This window comes from Dendropsophus ebraccatus, chromosome 12 (assembly GCF_027789765.1).
Source record: "Dendropsophus ebraccatus isolate aDenEbr1 chromosome 12, aDenEbr1.pat, whole genome shotgun sequence".
Lineage (NCBI taxonomy): Eukaryota > Metazoa > Chordata > Amphibia > Anura > Hylidae > Dendropsophus > Dendropsophus ebraccatus.
In genome coordinates, this window is record NC_091465.1 from 69,184,692 (window position 1) to 69,201,465 (window position 16,774).

At 46.7% G+C, this 16,774-nt stretch overlaps 1 pseudogene; it reads left to right on the top strand.

Annotated features, from left to right (window-relative positions):
- Nucleotides 1–5,722: 5,722 nt before the first annotated feature.
- Nucleotides 5,723–16,774, top strand: part of LOC138769010 (transient receptor potential cation channel subfamily M member 4-like) — a 46,575-nt pseudogene continuing 35,523 nt past the window's right edge.

Sequence of the window (16,774 nt, forward strand, 5' to 3'; positions counted from 1 at the left end):
ATCGCCATTATAGGCCGGCCATCAACGGCCAGCCCAACACGGCGATCAAACAGTTAAAAAAGTGTCTCCCCGGGTTCTGCACCCCTCAGCTAGGTAGCTGAGGGGGGCAGAACAGGTGTGTGTGGTGCAGGTGCACCATACTCACCTGATCCTGGCGTCCGGAGCGACGATCGGCGGTCCGCGGCCTCCTCGGCGCGACTTCCGGGTTTCGTCGGGTCCAGCATCGTCTAACTTCGGAAATATTTGTAGATTTTCGGCTCTTCGGGCTTGGGCGGGCCACGGCCATCTCCGGCAGCTCCATTCTACTGCCCCCTAGCGGCTGATCAGTGAATATTATTCACTGATCAGTTGCTTTGAGCTAAAAAGATTTTTTTATTTTAAATTTTTTTTTTTTCCTTTTTATGCTCCCTAACGCCGCTGAGTGCTGATCAGCATCGCACGTAAGTGCGCCGCTGATCAGCAACTCCTCCTTTTTGGCGTAGGGGCGTTTTTCCCCCCCTATATCCTACCGCCACTGGCTGCTGATAAGTGCTGCACATAAGTGTGCATTTATCAGCAGCTCCTTTCTTGGCGTAGGTATATTTTTTCTTACTGTGAAAAAAAAACAACCTAAAAAAAATTACATTACATGAAATAAAGTTTTACACTACACCAGTACACATTTACATACCCCATATACCAATCCCCGTATAAACATGGCCCCCAGGGTGTTTTCGGTGTCGGACGCATACGTTATTATTGCCTCCGACACCGAAACAGCCAGTGAGGATGAATGGGGGGATCCTTTTTTCCTCCATTCATCCTCATCATTCAGTGACGTGTCTGGGAGTAGCATAGCATATGCTGCCCCCCAGACACGTCTGGGGGTACACTTACAGATTTAGGGTACGTGCACACTGCGGAATGGCGAAGGATAACCCTTTGTGCATTCCGCAGCTGGCACCTGCCGGCGGACTGATGCAGGCGCGTGTCTGCACCCGTGTCATACACTCCATCCTATGCACTTGCGGATTCCATCGTCTGTCCAAAGAATGAACGTGTTCATTCTTTGGACAGAGGGCGGAATCCGCCCGTGCATAGAATGGAGTGTGACACGACCGGAGACGCGCTCTTCCATCAGTCCGCCGGCGGGTGCCAGCTACGGAATGCACAAAGGGTTATCCTTCGCCATTCCGCAGTGTGCACGTACCCTTAAAGGGACACCCGAATCCAGCCGCCAGATGCCCCCCCCCCTATCCTCCGAGTTAGTGGGGAGATCGTTCGGGAACTAATCTTCCCCCTGCTGGATAAAGGTTACCACCGGTACGGGGATAACTTTTATACCAGCACCCGCTCTTCCGGTCCCTCGCTGCCCGAGCTACTGTAGCTTGTGGCACAATCCGAAAATATCAGAAGCAGTAATTAGGACCCTAATATTTAGCAGCCATGGAGCGGACAAAGCGCTTCTGGATATGAAGGACCCCGTATCGCACCAGGGCAACATTTTCCAGGTGATGTCCCCCACACTGGAGAAAGGGAGACCCCAGAAGAAGTGCAGAGTGTGGCATAAGTGCAGAGTTTGGTGGGTGCAGTTTCTGAAATGGGGTGCTTTGTGGGGCTCTCTAACATACAGTCCCCTCAAATACACTTTTAGGCTATGTTCACACTGCGTTTGAGTCTGGCTGCATTTCGTACGCTGCCGTACATGTGCGGCTGAAATTACGGGTGTGGGAAAAATCGACATGCGGCCGGATGCGTACGAACCGCGAACATACGCCCGTAGTACAGTTATGCTTCCCTAGCTTGTTTCGAAGCGATCTGAAACAGGTCATTTACTTGAAAATCTTCGCCCAGCCCAATAAAACTCACAGAACCTTTTGCATCGAAAAATCAAGTTCAATTTGGCTGAAATAAGTACTTCGTACGGGATCGCATGGAAATCCACAGCCGTGAATTGGAACATTTCCGTCCTCAAACAATGGTCTTGTTCATTTTTCACGGCGCCGTATACGATCCGGCCGTAAGCTCATATGTAGTGTGCATTGTGCAGGCGTATATTGTATACTTTCAAGCGAACGCATCAACCTCAAAACTACGTGCGTATATTCGCGGTTCGCACTACGGCCGGATTCATAGGCAGTGTGAACATAGCCTAAACCTGAACAGGTCCCTAAAAATATCTGATTTTGAAATTTTACTGAAAATTTGGAAAATTGCTGCTAATGTTTTAAGCTTTCTATTGTCTAAAAAAAATAAAAGATAGTTTAATAAATGCCGCCAACACAAAGTAGACATATTGCTAATGCTATTTAATATATAATTTATGTGGCATAACCATTTTCTGTATAAGCAGAAAAGGTCCAAAGTTGGAAAAATGCATTTTTTCACTTTATTTTGTTTTTTTTCCATACTTCGTTGTAAGTATCGACTCCAATTTAACAGAAATGTGAAGTACAATATGTCACGAGAAAACAATCTCAGAATCAGCCGGATAGGTAAAAGCATCCCGAAGTTATTAATGAATAAAGAGACACAGGTCATATTCATAAAATTTGCCTCGGTCCTTAACCTCTTAAGGACATAGGACGTATGCGTACGTCATATGTCCTCACTTGCACTTCAAAGCGGGGCCGCGAGTAGCCCGGGACCGCTGCTATTAGCGGGCACAGTCTGATCGCCGTGCCCGCTAATTAGCTAATCGGAGGCAGCTGTCAAAGTTGACAGCTGCCTCCGATTACAGGAGGCAACGTTTCCCTGGGGTCTAGTGGGGGAGATCGCTCCTCCGGGACCTTGTCCCGGAGGAGCGATCTCCGTTACTGATGCCGGCCGGGGACGCGTCCAAGATGGCGCCGTCCTCGGCTCGGCACTCGTTCGTTTTCGGCTGCAGCAGCCGAAAGCAAACGAGTGCCGATCTCATGGATCTCTGCAGCATATCTATGCTGCAGAGATCTCAATGAGAGATCCAAGTGTATATACTAGAAGTCCCCCAGGGGGGCTTCTAGTATATGTGTAAAAAAAAAAAAAAAAAAAAAAAGTGTTGTTAATAGTAAAAAGCCCCCTCCCCTAATAAAAGTCTGAATCACCCCCCTTTTCCCAGGTTTTAAATAAAAGTAAACAAATAAATAAATAAATAAACATGTTTGCTATCGCCGCGTGCATAATCGCCCGAACTATTAATTAATTACATTCCTGATCTCGTACGGTAAACGGCGTCAGCGCAAAAAAATCCCAAAGTGCAAAATTGCGCATTTTTGGTCGCATCAAATCCAGAAAAAATGTAATATAAAGCGATCAAAAAGTCGTATATGCGCAATCAAGGTACCGATAGAAAGATCACATCATGGCGCAAAAAATGACACCTCGCACAGCCCCATAGACCAAAGGATAAAAGCGCTATAAGCCTGGGAATGGAGCGATTTTAAGGAACGTATATTGGTTAACAACGGTTTGAATTTTTTACAGGCCATCAGATACAATATAAGTTATACATGTTATATATCGTTTTAATCGTAACGACTTGAGGAACGTGCATAACAAGTCAGTTTTACCCCAGGGCGAATGGCGTAAAAACACATTTCCCCCAAATAAAAGAAATGTGTTTTTTTTTTCAATTTCACCACACTTTGAATTTTTTTCTGGTTTCGCAGTATACTTTATGCAAAAATTCAGCCTGTAATTGCAAAGTACAATTAGTGACGCAAAAAATAAGGGGTCATGTGGGTTTCTAGGTGGAAAAATACAAGTGCTATGACCTTTTAAACACAAGGAGGAAAAACCGAAAACGTAAAAACGAAAATGGGCCATGTCCTTAAAGGGTTAAAGCGTAACTGTCATGTTTTTTTTTATTGCAGAAATCAGTAGTATAAGCGATTTTAAGAAACTCTGTAATAGGTTTCATTAGCCAAAAAAGCCTCCTTCTGTACTCAAGAAGCAATCTCCCAGCCTCCCCCCCCTGACTTCTTATCTGTGCATTATCAGGCAAACACGTCTTCATTACAGAGAAGCCGGTGAAGACGGGCTCTGCTCTCTCCATTGTAAGCCTATGAAGGGGGGAGGGGCTGAGGGAGATGAGGGAGCAGGAAGAGGTGACATGAAGGTCAGCTGTTTGTAGACTCTCTGGGCAGCTAAGACGCTGGATTCAGGTGTCAGAAAGGTCAGTGCTTATCTATGAACTTACTGAGAGAAGATTGCAGGGTGTTGTGCTTTGCAGAAATCCTCCGTGCTCAGTCACTCCTAACAGCCCCTCCCCTCTCCATAGCCACATAATGGACAGAGAAATCCTGCTTCATTTGATGTGAGGGGGAGGCTGGGAGATTGCTTTTTCAGTCCAGAAGGAAACTCTTTTAGTACATAAAACCTATTACAGAGTTTCTTAAAATCGCTTGTACTGTTGATATTTAATGTTTTCAGAAAAATGGCCCTGAAATGACAGTTACGCTTTAAGGCCATTTCAGGCTTTGTCCTTAAGGGGTTAAACTACTTTATATGCAAATTTTTCATGATTTGCTGACCTGCATGTTTTGCATAAAGAAAAGCTCAGTGATGGGGCAGAAACACTGCTTGTAATTTTGAAGGTTTTCGGAAGACTTTGGAGTGCAGAGGTATCTTCTTTCAAGCTGTTTATTACAAGGTTTGGCCAAAACCTGGACCTACTAGCACCCGGCTCACACAGGGCTAAGCAATGTGGCTTTTTTGTGATAGATATGACAAAGGAATTCAACAGCACTTCCAGGATAAGTTCAACGTACAAGTGTTTATTCCATCAATTCCAACAGCACAGCAAAAATCAAGCAACGTTCAATAGTGACAAAGCAATACTTAAGGCCCTATTACAGGCATGGCATAGCAATGATCAGTGTATGCAATCTAACGATTGCCTGTAAAAGTCCCCCAGTGGACTTAAAAAACCAAAAGTAACAATGTTTTAAAAATACCCCAAAGCCCCATCCCCAATAAAATTAAAATGACCCCCCTTTGCATATTTTTTGTTACATTATATATATATATATATATATATATATATATATATATAATGTAAAATAATAAAAATTGATCAAAACAAATCCTATCCACACAACTATCATACTAAGAAAAACTAAAGATCATGGCGCAAAAATTTATGCCCCATACAGCCTCATAGGTGAAAAAATAAAACCACTATGAGAGTCAAACTGGGGCCATCGTACTAATAATTATTTGAAAAAAAAAAATGGTTTCTGTAAAAAGTTACAAAATTGCCTCCCCCCCCATTTCACCCCATAAAAATATTGTTGGGGTTCTGTCATTTTATTATAGATTGAAAGGTCCATTACAACGTACATCTCTTCCTGAAAAAAAACAAGCCCGTACACGGCCCTGTAGCTGGAGAAATAACATATATTATAGCTCTTAGAAGATGAGGAGGATAAAAACAAAAATGCAAAAATTAAAATCGGCGCAGTGATTAAGGTCATTTTGGGCCAGGTCATGAAGAGGCTAAACAATAAGTCATTTTCCGATGACACATTCACCTTAAAATAACAAAGTGCAATTTTGGGTGGAAATGTGTCTGTAAACCAGGTGCTTCTTAAGATTTATGGAGAGTTACGGTGAATTTGACACCATCGATAAGCTGTGCATTCCTGACAGACAGGATCTCTGCCGCTGCAGGTAAAGGGTGGAAAAAGATCTGTGTCTGTAGGTGTAGCATACAGTGTAAGGGAACACCGTCATACAAACTTAAACGTCCTTAGTGCCCAGCAGTGATAGCAGCAAGGAAAGCACACAGAAGAGCAGGCTGGTTCCTGGATATATGAGCCACACTGGCATCTGGGAAGATGGCCGCTACCATCAGAAAAGATCAGGTAGGTGCATAGGAGGATAGCCCTCCCCAGACGCTGCTGTAGACACATATGGCGTGCACTGGTGTGGACTTGCTGATGAGGTACACACTATATGCTGCTCACTGTTCCATCTATTAATGTATCTGGGGAGTCGAAATTGTAATCTCAGGTACTTTATCAAAGTTTAAAACAGTAATGGATGACTTTGACTTTCTGGGTATTGTGCCAAGAAATACATTCTATATACATATCTATATTATCAAAGGAAAAAATGGCGTAGAGGAATTTGTTTTTCCAATTCTTAAAACTAAACCTGATATATAGTGGATCAGTAAATTAAAGAGATACTCCAGAGACTACCAATTTGTTAAATACATTGCTTTGATAAAGTTATATGTATACTTTTCTTTTTATACATCAGCTTCGGTTGAGTGACAGCAGAAGGGGGTATTTTGAGACTCGCAAATGATGTTTCACGGACCCCTTCTTTGCATATTCATATTTTATAGGGGGGAATGAATCAATGCCGACTCTTGAGTGAGCACTGCATTGGATTTTTTTGCTGATCTCCCTGAGCTCAGTGATTGTTGTGTTTTGTTGGTCTACTATTTATTGCTCCCCATTAGTCAGAATCCTGCTCCACGCTGATGAGTGGCAATACCCTGAAACAGCTTTCTGTGGATGGATACCTGGCCTTGTCCTTTCCCTTATCATGACACAATACTTGCAACTGAATTAGACTTTGACGCAAAAGGGGCCACCATGGTATTTCCCTATTTGTGTTCTAATATTCGCAACCGAGTGGGAAATAAGGGGCTATGTATCAGGGTGGTTTGGTGATCTCCCCACTGGGTATTCTTCCCTGGATGGATATCTGGCTATACCTGTGTTTTGACACTCACAACTGTAGCTCCATGGACCCCTTTCTTGCATATTCAAATTTTATAGGGGGGAATGTATCAATGGAGACTCTTGAATGAGTACTCCATTAGATTTTTTTTACTGATCTCCCTGAGCTCAGTGATTGTTGTCTGTTAGGGTTCTCTGCTTCCTGATGACAAAGTAGTTCAGTAAAGGGGTCGGGGTCATACATCCAGCATTGCCGCATAAACAGGTTTTGTATAGCAGCATATGGAATTCCTACAGGTGCACACCACAAGCTTCATGTAAGGCATCATAGTCACCCCTGTTAGCATTCCTCCGTAGTAAAGTAACATGCTTTTTTACAGATTCCTCCAGTCCCTGGCGTGTTACTTAGAGGACGTCACTCCCTCCTAAGGGTCTAGCAGTGCATGCTAGCGATAGTCACAAACACAGAAGGAATTTTTCTCTGGGCTGTCTGTCTCTCTCCGCCTCTACTGACAAAAGAAGACCCCCTCCCACAAGGAACTAGCTCCTTTTTAAAAGGTTACCTTAGCTTCTGAGTGTGATTGGTGGGCTGTGTATGGATAGGAAAGAAGAAAGAGGATAGGCAGGGTGCTTAGATCGTATCCCTAGGTGGGCTCTGGTATTTTCAATGGTGCACTTGTAAGGTTAGCACAATGTGTGGGTGCAGGTGCGGCAAAAAAATGAGCACAGAGTCCAGCACTTAAGGCCCTATTATACCAAACGATTATCAGCCGCATTGGGCCGATTATCGACCGTTACGGCCAAAAATTGCTTGAAGTAATAGCTTCTGTTAAAAGGCAACGATCACAATGTTGGCTGATCCTTGTCTTTCAACATGTTAAAGGAGACCTGTCACTCCCTGTGCCAGGGTGACAGGCTCCCGACCCCCAGCTAGATCCCCATATATTGACCCCATCCCGCCAAGTCCCGCTCCCGGAACCGATCATGGGACGGAAATATCCTGGTCAGAAGCCGGCCCGCGCGCTGTGGAGATAGGTCCGGCATCCATAGAGTATGGATGAATGGTAGTTACGCCCCTGAACGAGAAAATCTTGTCTAGCGGTTACTGCAGGCTTCAGGGCTGGAGCCCATAAACGTACATCCATTGTTATCTGTTCCTCCAGTAGAAGGTCAGCTTTATGCTTACACAGTCATAGCTGATTATATTATGTATGCACTAGAGGATACAATCAGAAAGACTGAACTTTGTAGTTTTCTTTTCATTTTTTAAATTTCTACCCTCTTACCTCATGCAATGTGGTCACCAGCAGCTGTTATTTGTTTGAGCTTTATATAATTGTTCCTTGCTGTATGAAATTTATTTTAGGTTTATTTTGACTTTCCATTTGATCTTTTTTTTTGCTACATAATAAGTAACATGCAGACTATTTATATTACCATTTATGACACTCTTTGTAAACCTCTATAAATGAAAGAAGTTCCAAGAGTAAGGCCCCCTTCACACGTCCGTGTCAGTTTTTACTGTCAGGAAATCCTGATCAGGGGGCCTCAAATGTCATCAGGAAAGTATCAGGATTTCCTGACAATAATCCGTTTTTACCATCAGGAAACCATCAGGAAAAACCTTCAGGATTTCCTGATCAGAAGAAAAAAAGGGAGATGTAGTTCTGCAAACTGGATGGTCACAGTTTGCAGAACTACAACTCCCATAATGCCCGGCTGACAGGTCATGATGGGAGTTGTACTTCTGCAGCCTGTGGCCATCCAGGTTGCAGAAGTACAACTCCCATAATGCTCGGCTGACAGGTCATGATGGGAGTTGTACTTCTGCAGCCTGTGGCCATTTAGGTTGCAGAAGTACAACTCCCATCATGACCTCTCAGCAGGACATGGTGGGAGTTGTACTTCTGCAACCTGGATGGCCACAGGCTGCAGAAGTACAACTCCCATCATGACCTCTCAGCAGCACATGGTGGGAGCTTTACTTCTGCAACCTGGATGGCCACAGGCGGCAGAAGTACAACTCCCATCATGACCTCTCAGCAGGACATGGTGGGAGCTTTACTTCTGGGGGGAGGGGGGAGATCTCACCTGTCCTGGATTCTGGTCTTCTGATCTGGAACCAGGGGTGAGGATACAGCGGTGCCGCGGCGGGGGGAAGAGGGAGGTCGGTGCCGCAATGGGGTCCGCTGATCCGAGGTCCGGGGGTGTGTGGGGTGTCGGGCTGCTGGGCGGGGGGTCCGGGCAGGTGCCGTTAATCTGAGGTCCGAGGGGGGGGGGGCGGGGTTGCCGCTGCGCGAGGGGTCGGCGATATTCTGAGGTCCGGGGGTGGGGGGGGGGGGGGGCGGGCGCGGGGCGGGGGGTCCGGGGGTGGGCTGCTGATCTGAGCTCCGGGGGGGGATCGGGCGCTCGGTGAGGGGTCCGGCCGCGCGGCACCAGGAAGCAGGAGGCCAGGGGAGCAGACCTGGACGGCAGCAGCAGGTGAACACCAGGAGGGAGGCCGGTGAGTTATGCGGGTGTTGGGGGTGCAGGTAATCCGGTATCGCGGGCACTTTCCTGATGTACATCAGGAAAGTGCCCGTGATTCCGGCGCTCCCATAGACTTCTATGGGGGCGTCCGGGCCGGAATTCTGGACAAAAATAGGACATGTCCTATTTTTTCCAGACCTATTTTCCGGAAAGGACACCCTTCCGGAAAAATCCGGAAGGGTGTCCGTGACCAATTAAAGTCTATGGGTCCGGAAATCCGTCCGGATTTCCTGATAGGAAATCCGGATGGTTTTTCCGGACATGTGAAGGGGGCCTAAGGAAGGATATTCCAGCAGTAAAGATAATATAATAAAATTAAGTTCAGGGAAGAAAAAGAGCGCTGCACCTCACACCTATGGCTGATACTAGTGCCCCTAGGCTAAATAAAAAACACATCAGAATTTTGTGTATGAATTGATCAAGCCATACTGCCCCATGTACCATCGTGCAGGTATCTGATACACATGGGTCCCTACACTAAGTCCACACCGTGCCAGTCAGTGGCTACCAACCCCGCTGGCGTGCACAGTCAGGGAACGGGGGCCATGGGACGGCCCTGCGACCCCCCATGCCACAGGACCAGACCCAAAAACACCACACCAGAACCCAGCCAGCACTGCCGGCGGAGAAGGTCGCCCCCAAACAGCACAAGTCTGGATGAGGTATTGCGCTCACCATAGCTGCTGCAGACAGAATGGGAAAAGACAGGAGGGATTAAAACCATGTGCACTCAGGTGTCTCCTGCTAATTGTGGTCATGTGGGTCTCACCAGGAGGAGTGCAAAACACACACTAAAATTAAAAAACACACACTATTTATCTATTAAAGGGTCACTGCGACATGCTCCGGTGGACTGGGTTACTAGCATCCCAAGCCTACCAAATTCCCTGCATGAGCCCTATTAACTAAAATAGGGCTTGTGCATGGAACTTGCTAAGGGTTGGACAGGTGCAATTCAGCCCCCCCTTGTGATCTCTCTTCATGCTGAACTGTGGAGTACATGGCATAGTTTAACCCCTTAACGACATCGGGCGTAAATTTACGCCCTCGCAGCCTGGTACTTAACGCACCAGGGCGTAAATTTACGCCCGATGTTTCCCCGATCGCTGTGTGTTCACACACAGCGGTCGGGGAAGATGGCCTGCTATAATGTATAGCAGGCCATCTCTGCTCGTCGGCACGGGGGGTGATTAACCCCCCCCCCTGCCGACGATCGCTGCTATCGGCTGATCAATACAGATCAGCCGATAGCAGCTGAATACAGCTTTCCGGGTCATCGGTGACCCGGAAAGCAATGGCGATTGGTGCTGTCCGGGACAGCACCAATCGCCATTAGTGTCCCCAACAAAGATGGCACCGGTGCCACCCCCACGATCGCCGTGATAGGCCGGCCAGTACCGGCCGGCCCATCACGGCGATCTAACAGTTAAAAAGTGTCCGGCCGGGTTCTGCACCCCTCAGCTAGGTAGCTGAGGGGTGCAGAACAGGTGTGTGTGGTGCAGGTGTACCATACTCACCTGATCCTGGCCTCCGGAACGAAGATTTGCGGTCCCGCGCGTCCTCTTCTCCTCGTCGCCGCCACTTCCGAGTTCGTTCGGTCTTCGTTTGGTCTTCAACGGGAATCTTCGGCTCTTCGGGCTTTTCCGTCGCCCCCATCTTCGGCCATCTCTGCCAGCTCCATTCTACTGCCCCCTAGCGGCTGATCAGTGTATATTATACACTGATCATTTGCTTTGGGGTAAAAGTTTTTGTTTTTTTTTTCAAATTTTTTTTTTTCTTTTTATTCGCCCTAACGCCACTGAGTGCTGTGCCGCTGATCAGCAACTCCTCCTTTTTGGCGTAGGGGCGTTTTTCCCCCTATATCCTACCGCCACTGTCTGCTGATAAGTGCCGCTGTCTGCTGATAAGTGCTGATAAGTGCGGCATTTATCAGCAGCTTCTTTTTTGACGTAGGTATATTTTTTCTTACTGTCAAAAAAAACGTAAAAAAATACTACACTACACTACACAAAATAAAGTTTTACACTACACCAGAACACATTTACATACCCCATATACTAGTCCCCGTATAAAGATGGCCCCCAGGGTGTTTTCGGCGTCGGACACATACGTTATTATTGCCTCCGACACTGAAACAGCCAGTAAGGATGGATGGGGGATCCTTCTTTCCTCCATTCATCCTCATCATCCAGTGACGTGTCTGGGGGTAGCGTAGCGTACGCTGCCCCCCAGACACGTCTTTTCCGCCAGTACCGTCCCAATAAGAGATCACGGTATGGTGTGAAATTCTACAAACTCTGTGAGAGTACCTCAGGGTACACTTACAGATTTAGGGTACGTGCACACTGCGGAATGGCGAAGGATAACCCTTTGTGCATTCCGCAGCTGGCACCCGCCGGCGGACTGATGCGGGCGCGTGTCTCCACCTGTGTCATAGACTCCATTCTATGCACGGGCGGATTCCATCGTCCATCCAAAGAATGAACACATTGGTCGGAGAGTGGAGTCCGCCTATGCATAGAATGGAGTCTATGACATGGACAGAGACGCACGCCTGCATCAGACTGCCGGTGGGTGCCAGCTGCGGAATGCGTGAAGGGTTATCTGTTGCGATTCCGCAGTGTACACGTACCCTTAGAGTGTATGAAGGAAGAGACACCCGAATCCTGCATACCCCCCCCCCCCCATCCTCGGAGTTACTGGGGAGATCATTCGGGAACTGATCTTCCCACTGCTGGATAAAGGTTACCACCTGTACGGGGATAACTTTTATACCAGCGCCCCCTCTTCTGGTCCCTCGCTGCCAGAGCTACTGTAGCTTGCGGCACGATCCAAAAATATCAGAAGTAGTAATAAAGTCCTAATATTTAGCAGCCATGGAGCGGACCCAGCGCTTCTGGATATGAAGGACCCCGTATCGCACCAGGACAACATTTTCCAGGTGACGTCCCCCACACTGGAGAACAGGAGACCCCAGAAGAAGTGCAGAGTGTGGCGTAACAGGGGGATCAGGAAGGACACCATTTTCCAGTGTGACGCCTGTCCTGATCATCCCGGCCTTTGCATACTGGATCGCTTCAAGGCGCACCACACGTCATCGGAGTTCTACATTATCTAAATTCTGTCCCTTATTCCTATTTCAGGGGTCACGTTTATCCAGGGATTATTCTGATCGCCATTATGGAGTCGGGAAGGAATTTTTTCCCTGTGAGGAGGCTACTTGTTGTCTGCCTCACAAGGGTTTTTTGCCTTCCTCTGGATCAACACAGGTTGAATTTGATGGACATCTGTCGTCTTCAACCTTATAAACTAATAATTGGCCTAATACCCCCAAATAAATTAGAAATGTCCCTTTTCCCCAGCTAAATAGGTATGGCCGCCATTCCCATTAGAGGATGCCATGATGCAATTATAAAGCCTCTGTGCGGCCAGGACAGCAGAAACCCCCCACAAGTGACCCCATTCTGGAAACTACACCCCATAAGGAATCTAACGAGGGGGGCAGCGGGTATATGGCCCCCTGGTGACGGCCACATTTGGGCCGTGAAAATGAAAAAATTTTATTTTTTATTTTCATGGCACATGTTCCACTTATGTGCCCGTCACCAGTGGGGTCCATATGCTCACTGTACCCCTTGTTGGATTCCATATGGGGTGTAATTTCCAGAATGGGGTCACTTGTGGGGGGTTTCTACTGTCCTGGCAACACAGGAGCTTTTTAATTGCGGCATGGCCTCCATCCTCTATTCCAGCCTCTAAATGGCGCTCTGTCCCTTTGGTGGCTTGCCCTGGCACATTATATCCACATGTGGGGTATTTTACCCTACACGTTTTGTGTTCACTTTCTTTTTTAACCCCTTGTGGAAAAGGAAAAAATCAAGGCTAGACCAACATTTAGTGTAAAAAATGTTTAGTTTTTACACTAAATCATTGATCTTGTCTTGATTTTTTCATTTTCACAAGGGGTTAAAAGATAAAAAAAAAACACTAAATGTGTACAGCAATTTCCCCTAAATACGGAAATACCCCACATGTGGACATAAAGCGCCATGCGGGTGCAGGGTAAGCCTCCAAAGGGAAGGAGCGCCATTTGGCTTTTTGAGGCTGGATTTGGCTGGAATGGATTTCGAGGGGCCATGTTGCATTTAAAAGGCCCCTGTGTTGCCAAGACAGTTGAACCCCCCCACAAGTGACCCCATTATGGAAACTACACTCCTCAGGGAATGTAACAAGGGGTGTAGTGAGCATATGGACCCCACTGGTGACGGGCACAAATGTGGAACAATATGGCGTGAAAATGAAATATTACATTTTTTACACTATTAAATTTGGTTTAGCCTTAAATTTTTAATTTTCACAAGGGGTTAAAAGAGAAAAAAACACACATAATGTGTAGAGCAATTCCCCCTGAGTCCGTAAATACCCCACATGTGGACATAAAGCGCCATGTGGGCGCAGGGCAAGCCTCCGAAGGGAAAGAGCGCCATTTGGATTTTGCAGGCTGGATGTGGCCAGAATGGATGATGAACGCCATGTCGCATTTACAGAGCCCTCGTGCTGCCAAAACACTGGAAACCCCCCACAAGTGACCCCATTCTGGAAACTACACCCCTAACAAGGGGTGCAGTGAAATTTTTCCCTTTCACGTCACATTGTTCCACATTTTTGCCCGTCACCAGTGGGGTCCATATGCTTACTGAACCCCTTGTTAGATTCCTTAAGGGGTGTAGTTTCCAGAATGGGGTCACTTGTGGGGGGTTTCCAGTGTTTTGGCAGCACAAGGGCTCTGTAAATGCGACATGACCCTTGAAATCCATTCCAGTAAAATCCAGCTTGCAAAGGCCAATTGGCGCTCCTTCCCTTTGAAGGCTCGTCTTGCGCCCGCTTGGCACTTTATGTCCACATGTGGGGACATATTTCTGTACTCGGGAGAAACTGCGCTACATGTTTGGTGTTTTTTTTTCTTTTTCTCTCCTTGTAAAAATGAAAAATGAAGGCTAGAACAACATTTTAGTGTAAAAAATAGAATTTTTCCTTTTTTACACCACATTGTTCTGAAAATCTGTGAAGCACCTGTGGGGTCCAGATGCTCACCGCACCCCTTGTTACATTCCTTGAGGGGTGCAGTTTTCTAAATGGTGTCCCTTTAGGGGTGTTTTTTAGGTTTTGGCACCCCAGAGCCTCTGCCAACCTTAAGTGGTACGGTCAAAAATGACCAAATATAACGGAGGCGTTGAAATTCACTGGGCGCTCCCTCATATCTGAATCTTGTGGTTGCGTCAAATAGCGCAATAGGGCCACATATGGGGTATATATATAAACTGCAGAAACGGAGCAATCAATATTGGGGTGCATTTCTCTGCTAATAGGTTTATCATTATGAAAGATATTGGATTACAATAAAACCTCTGCACAGAAAATACAAATTTTCAAATTTCTTACACACTTCGCTTTTATTTCTGTGAATCCCCTAAAGGGTTAAAAAACTTTTTGGATCTGCTTTTGCAGAGTTTGGGGGGTGCAGTTTCTGAAATGGGGTGCTTTGTGGGGCTTTCTAACATACAGTCCCCTCAAATACACTTTGAACCTGAACAGGTCCCTAAAAATATCTGATTTTGAAATTTTACAGAAAATTTGGAAAATTGCTGCTAATGTTTTAAGCTTCCTATCGTCTAAAAAAAATGAAATATAGTTTAATAAATGCCGCCAACATAAAGTAGACATGTTGCTAATGCTATTTAATATATAATTTATAATTTATAATAAAGATTCGTTATGAGTAACGACTCCATTTTACCAGAAATGTAAAGTACAATATGTCACGAGAAAACAATCTCAGAATCGTCGGGATAGGTACTGACTGGAGAAAACTGGGGGTGACTGGAGTAGACTTGGAAGTGACTGGGGCAGACTGGGAAGTGACTGGAGCAGACCGGGAAGTGACTGGAGCAGACTGAGGGTGACTGGGGACAGACTGGAGAAAGCTGGGGGCAGACTGGAGAAAACTGGGGGCAGACTGGAGAAAACTGGGGGTGACTGGAGTAGACTTGGAAGTGACTGGGGCAGACTGAGGGTAACCAGGGCAGACTGGGGGTAGATGGGGCAGGCTGAGGGTGACTGGAGCACACTGGGGGGAGACTGGGGTAGCTGGGGCAGACCAGTGGTGACTGGAGCAGAGTGGGGGTAGCTGGAGCAGACTGGGAAGTGGCTGGGGCAGACTAGGGGTGACTGGAGCAGACTGGGAAGTGGCTGGGGCAGACTAGGGGTGACTGGAGCAGACTGGGAGGTGACTGGAGCAGACTGGGGGGTAGCTAGAGTACACTGAGGGTGACTGGAGCAGAATGGGGGTGATGGGCAATCTGTGGGTAGCTGGGGCAGACTGCGGGTAGCTGGGGCAGACTGGGGGTAGCTGGAGCAGACTGTGGGTAGCTGGGGCAAACTGGGAGTGACGGGCAGACTGGGTGGTGACTGGGGCAGACTGGAGCTTTATCTCCTTGAGCATTATCCCCCTCATGTGGGCCTCTCAGTATACCACCAGTATAATACAGTGAGGTGTGAGACTGCTGGTATACTGAGGAGCCAACATGAGGGGATGATGCTGAAGAAGGTATATAGCTATATACACTGGTATAAGAACCTAGGAGACTGTTAATCAGAGCTGTATACACAGTATATACCAGTCACAGCTCTGATCACTATTCTCCTCTCACAACAATGTATATAGTTTTTCCTTCTTCACCGTAATCCCCTCATGTGGGCTCCTCACCATTACCTGCTCCCTGCAGCACAGGACCAGCTTCATTACCCTCAGGGTCTTCTAGCAGGAGGCAGGAGTGGTGTCTCTGCCAGGACCTGTAGCTGGGAGGAGAGAGCGGCATCTAGTGGCTGGAGGCGGAATACACAGCCTCCAGCCATTACTGCCAGCGTTACTTTACTTAGGCTTATAGTTAGCATTGGGGGCCATTACGGGGGCAGGGCATTACGTCACGGGGCGGGGCTTGCCGGGACATACCCGGGACATTAATTTGTCGTGACTGCCTTGTTAAATTCGGGACAGTCCTGGCAAAAACGGGACTGTTGGCAACTATGCTATATTATATTGACATAAATTTATTAATATATTGCTTATTCTTTATTGTATTATAGAGAGGAGCCATGCTGGAGATGGGTCATTATAGCTATTTGGGTATGTTTACACCGAATAAATCAGGCAGAATTCCATGGCAACACTTTCCGCCGTGGAATCCCGCCTGCGTCAGTGTGCCATAGGGCCCTATTCCACTGGACAATTATCGTTAACGATTAACGATCTCAAACGACCGCTATTGCGAAAGACCTGAAAACGTTCACTCATTTCCATAGAACGATAATCGTTACTTATGATCGTAATTGCGATCGTTTTTTCTTCGCTATTTATTCGCTATCGCGTTTGTATCTATTGCGAACGACCATACAATGTCTTATTCAATGCGAACGATTTGCGAACGAGCAACGATAAAAATAGGTCCAGGTCTTATAAAGCGATCAACGATTTCTCATTCGGTCGTTAATCGTTAACTGCATTTTAACCGAACGATTATCGTTTAGATTTGAAC